Below are 5,149 nucleotides of genomic sequence, written 5' to 3'. Positions count from 1 at the left end.
TCAATCGAACGAATGTAGCGGGCGCGTTTTTCAACCCGAAAGGCATTCGATTGAATTTAAACGTCCCAAATGGAGTCACAAAGCAAGTTTTGTCACGATCTTCTTCAGCAACAGGAACTTGCTTGTAAATCAATTGTAGACATGAATGGTGTATGTTTAGCTGTGTGAAGAATATCGTCTATTCGCGGCATTGGATAACTATCGCTTACCGTTACCATGGCCGACTTCATTAATATACACTAACGTGTATATACGGCCGTTTCAATTTTTGATTTTCCATTAGAAAAAATGTTCCGCCGCCTAGTGCATATTGTGGCGCCCTCACACGACAGATCTCGTGCTATTTCTGTCAAATTAATTGTCAAGTTGAAACTGACATTGACAACAAATTTTACTCGAAGCATAAAAAAAGCAGTTTGGTTCAGATAATAATGTTTTTTTTTTAATTTTATCACAAAACACAGTAAGTAAAACAATAATATTAACGTAAAGTTACAATTTCAATACTTTTCGACTTTTAGGTTTAAAATTTAATGCAAATCTCTTGACAGAATCTGTGGTCTCCAAGCAAAGATTGCTGAGAACTGGCTTTACAGTCGTTTTGATTATATATTTGCACACAGAATCCCTGTGATTTGCACAGACAAAAATGGGATTTTGCACAAGGTGTGGATACAGTTCTTCAAGTATGTATTTACCAGGATTATCATGTTGTAGAAATGGCAACATTTGCTGGATGCTTTCAGCTATCTGCTGAATAATACCAACAAAGATATCTTTGGGATAGACTAAACCTCCTCGGTTTTGAATGGCAATCAATTGTAGCAAAGGACCTGGAATGCTAGTACATAATAGAGGTGTTAAACATTCATCACAATGAAATAAATCTTCTAATTTTTTTATGATGTATCCTGCCAAGAAAGCTACTGATGCCGAGAAAATATTATTATCAGGTATGATGCACTTCTTAAGATTGTGAATATTTCTTCGTACTTCAATTGGAAATATGAGTTGTTCTGTGTGCTTAATAAAGCTCTCTCTGTTTTCTTGTAAATTTAAAATATTTGCAGGACTAATATAGTTAACATTTTCAGCAGTGTTTGAGGAATGGGAAGCTTTAACAATCCCACAACGAAGAATTTGCCTTAATGCATAATCTGCAGCTCTGGCATCTGTGGCATCATTAGAACCACCTTTCAGTCTTACATGTGAAAACATGGCCTCTACAGCGTCTGAGCTGAAGGATCGCGTTACAACATAATAGAAGCCAACCTGGCTTAGCAAAAATTTTACACAGAGGTATGTGCTTTTTGCCGTGAATTGTAACGCATGAGCTGTTTCCTTAGTAAGACCTTTAAATCCAACATCTACAGAAGTCTTCTGGATATCGTCAATATACTTTGGAAATGTGACATTTAACCAGTCAAGACGTGCGTCTGAAATATGCACATATGGTGCAATACTGCTATCTAGTGAACGAAGATAGTGATCTCTGCTTGAAACATTATGCACCTGAAAAAAGTGGTACATGTTTTCCATATAGAATATAGAGGCATCAGCGTCTACAAAGCGATCGTCCCCTGCAGCTTTTAGAAATTTTAAAGAAGAGGTTACAGTAGGTGAAAAAACTTGGATTGCTCTTAGGACATTCATTTTTTCAAAGTTTGATGGAAATAGATGCTTCTTTGTTAAATATCTGACAGGCTTTACTGGCATTCCTTTCTGCAAATCATACAATAATTTGAGGCAACATGATGAAATTTTGCCTTGAGAAGAATACATATCATGGTCTAAAAACAAATTTCGTGCATTTTTTAGAGCATGGCAGAAATCGAAACTCAAAAATAGTGGAATATGTTCCAGAATGGGATGATCAATGGAATTTTTCAGTGATCCGTTTCCAAATTTTTTAAAGAGGGCGACATTTGTTGAAATATTGTCTGTAACAAATCTAATCACAATGTAGCCGCAGTTTGTCAGAAGTTGTAAAATGTTTTTTGTTAATAAATATAATTCCTGAGTTGTTAACGACGAGTGGAAAAAATATCCTGCTGGTATTGTATATCTAGTACTCAATCCCTGCACCACAAAACAAAGCATCTTGTTGGCTACTTTTGGCTTAGTTCCAACACGAGTAGAACTTGTTGTCTCTAGGCCATAAATTCGATCTTCTGCCCTACAGTAATGAATTTTTCTTTTATGGACATGTCGTCCATTATTAAGGAGCAGATTTCAACTGGCTTTTTTAATTGACCAATTTCTGCACACAATCGCTCTTGGATCAGCTTATTTTGACCATGATAGTGTCCAAGAAATCTGGATATAGTCGATTTTGAAGGCAGTTTTAGTAAGTTATTGTGGCAAAATCTGTAACCTTTAGGCGAACAAAATCTCCAGACAGTACACAGACGAAGAGACATTTCTGACCACCTAGGTATTTTTTTATAGTGATTTTTTATCAAGTCCAAAAGAAATATTGACTTTTCATCTGCGTTGTTTGCGTCTTCTATAATTTTGGTTATTTTTAAAGCATCCAAATTTTTTACTTTTTCTTCTAACTCTCTCATTTTTGATAAACATTCAGAATTCTTTCGTTTCATTCTACTCAATTGTTGCTTTAAAACTTTGTTGTGGTACCTGAGATCTTTAAGTTCTTGTTTATCCTTTGCACTTAAATCATCACATGTGGAAACATTAGTTTCCTTATTAGCATTTTGGAATGAGGAAACGGAAGTTGGATAAGTGTCTTCTAAAAAAGTATTTGTTGGTTGGGTACTAGAAATGTCAGGATCAGTAGGATTCTGGAATGATGACAAAGATTTATAGATTATGTGAGGTACGTAGATTTTTATGTACATACGAATATAAACGGAACCGCTTGTTTATTAAGACGAGTACTTTTTGCGCTTCTAACAATACATTCTGTTGCAAAATGTTTGGAACACACAACAGTATGATCGTTTATCTTGGTCAGATCTAAAATAATTCGAATAAAATATTTTTTGAGGAACTTGTTTTATGAAATACCACAAAATTTTGAAAGTGATTCAAACCATTTGTTTCTAAGATCTACTTCCGCAGGAATTCCAAAAAGTGGATTTTGTGTATTACAACAAATCATACACTTTCTTCCCATATTAAAAAGACCTAGTTTTATTAACAACGATAATAATTCATGCCCAAAATTATTTTGGATTTGAAAATTGTCAAAGAAAATTTCTGACAGTAGTGACAGTTTAGTTCAAGACATTGCCGTGGGTGGCGTATGCTTATGTACCCATGGATTACTACGCGGGAACAAATTTTTAAAAAATTGAAACGGCCGTATATACACGTTAGTGTATATTAATGAAGTCGGCCATGCCGTTACTGAGTTTAGTTTACGATAATCAATGCAATGACGATAGCTGTCTCCTTTTGGAGTTAAAACCACAGGGCTGGACCATGGTGACTCGAACTCTTCTATAATTCCTTGTGTTACTAATCGATTCAATTCTTCACGCAGAAATTGCTTCTTTGGTCCGTTCAGCGGGTACGGTGGTACGGAGATTGGTACAGCATTTTGTGTGTTAATTCGATGCGTAACAAACATAGTTTCTCCCCCTTGTTCGAAGATGGTGCTATTCTTCTGAAGTAGGGTGTTTATTTCATCTTTTGCCTTGTCTTGAATCTTTTGAGCTTCATTTTGGCGTAGGGTTATGGGATTAATGTTTACGGAGTTTGTTTTAATTCCATATTTGAAAGTATGTTCTGGTTTATTTCTAAAAAAACAACACTCGTTTTGGAAATCTATACCAATGTTAGCCTTCTTCAAGAATTCCCGCCCTAAGAGCGTATGGTTCTGGGTTAAATACGGCATTATAACAAAACTAGTTGGAGTTATTTTGTCTTTTATCTTAACGTCTACATTGTACAGTAGTTTCTTATCTCTAGGAATTCCGTCAGCTAATGTTACCACTGCCTCCATTGTTTCAAACTTAACTCCCTTATCTTGTAACACCTTATAGAGGGTGTGACCAGCTATGTTCCATTTTGATCCTGAATCGGCGAGTCTAATTCCTTTTGCACCTTTCACTTCTAGAGTAGGATTGGAGCGTCGCAGCTTGATTCATTTTCTAAAGATAGCCGTGAAAATTCAAAGAAGTTAGTTTTGACGTCTGCTTTTTCTTTGCATTTCGGGCAGTTCCATCTATAGTAGCCAGGAGTACCATAGCCATAACACTCAGGTTTTGATCTTGCTGATGTTGACTTTGACAGTTCTTTATCATTGTTTTCTTTTTCCACTTGGCGACACCCATTCTTTATTTGCATTCCGTCCTGGTTTGTGTTTCTTTCTTGTTTGCGAAACGAGGATTCACGAAACGATTGTTCTATTTCGCGAGCACAATTAAGCAAATCTTTGAAAGAGTTTATTTCACTACGCGTAAGCCTCTTTCGAATCTTCAGAGCTAAAAGTCCATAAAATATATCCAGCTGCATTTCTTCTGCGACACTATATGGCAATTGAGCGGAAGACTGCATGAGGGGCTAATTTCTTCGAGTACACTTCTCTGAGGATATTTACTGCACTCTGCCAGTCTTTCGTCGATGGTTTGATTCCTTGCCACCAAGTAGCAGCACTAGACTGAAGCAACATTGAAAGACCACGCAGTGCATTTTCGTCACTGATATTGGTGCAGTGTTTATATGTTATGATGTTGTCTAGAAAAGCTTCTACATCGGCGTCATCTGACCCATTAAATCTGGCACTACATTTAGCAAAACTACCTGCAGATCGAGTGTAAGAAGTTGGTGATACGCTTCGTCGTGCCTCGGACTGTTGTGTAGTTGCAGCTTGCTCCTTAATTGTCGATAGTAGTTGTTTAAATTGGTCAGCCGATAGAGTAACTGAAGCTGGAATATTAAGTTTCGGCGGCATCATGGAATTTTGCACACAATTAACCGCGACTGTACAATGGGATGCTTCGAGCCCCACGTTGGGCGCCAAATATAATATGATTCATTTATTTAAATGTACAAAACATCAACAAATTTAAACATTCAGATACTATTTTCTATGTGTCAATCTTTTTCTAATCAGCCCACTCTTCTTTTTTAATCAAAACTAAGTTCCGTTACACCATTTATTTATAATTTAATTCATTTATTA

At 36.3% G+C, this 5,149-nt stretch overlaps 2 long non-coding RNA genes across 4 annotated transcripts; one reads left to right on the top strand and one right to left on the bottom strand.

The window, feature by feature from the left end:
• The first annotated feature begins 229 nt into the window (after positions 1-229).
• Positions 230-2,046, top strand: LOC135143177 (uncharacterized). 3 transcript variants are annotated; one of them, XR_010282707.1, is made up of 5 exons: positions 233-463; positions 522-686; positions 747-953; positions 1,095-1,299; positions 1,347-2,046. It is a non-coding gene; the product is annotated as an uncharacterized LOC135143177 (long non-coding RNA). The 3 variants fall into 3 exon arrangements; XR_010282706.1 differs by having other exon boundaries at positions 230-463; positions 522-666; positions 718-953; positions 1,095-2,046; XR_010282705.1 differs by having other exon boundaries at positions 230-463; positions 1,095-2,046.
• An 819-nt stretch (positions 2,047-2,865) lies between these two features.
• LOC135143142 (uncharacterized) lies at positions 2,866-3,092 on the bottom strand. The gene is made up of 2 exons (XR_010282694.1): positions 3,028-3,092; positions 2,866-2,976 (listed from the first exon to the last, which is right to left on the bottom strand). It is a non-coding gene; the product is annotated as an uncharacterized LOC135143142 (long non-coding RNA).
• Positions 3,093-5,149: the final 2,057 nt, after the last annotated feature.

The sequence above is a fragment of the Zophobas morio genome, unplaced genomic scaffold (assembly GCF_036711695.1).
Source record: "Zophobas morio isolate AGI-343-1 ecotype UQ-CSIRO unplaced genomic scaffold, CSIRO_AGI_Zmor_V1 ptg000058l, whole genome shotgun sequence".
In the NCBI taxonomy this organism is placed as follows: domain Eukaryota; kingdom Metazoa; phylum Arthropoda; class Insecta; order Coleoptera; family Tenebrionidae; genus Zophobas; species Zophobas morio.
Note: the sequence above shows the minus strand (reverse complement) of the source record. Positions and strands in the feature narration are given on the sequence as shown.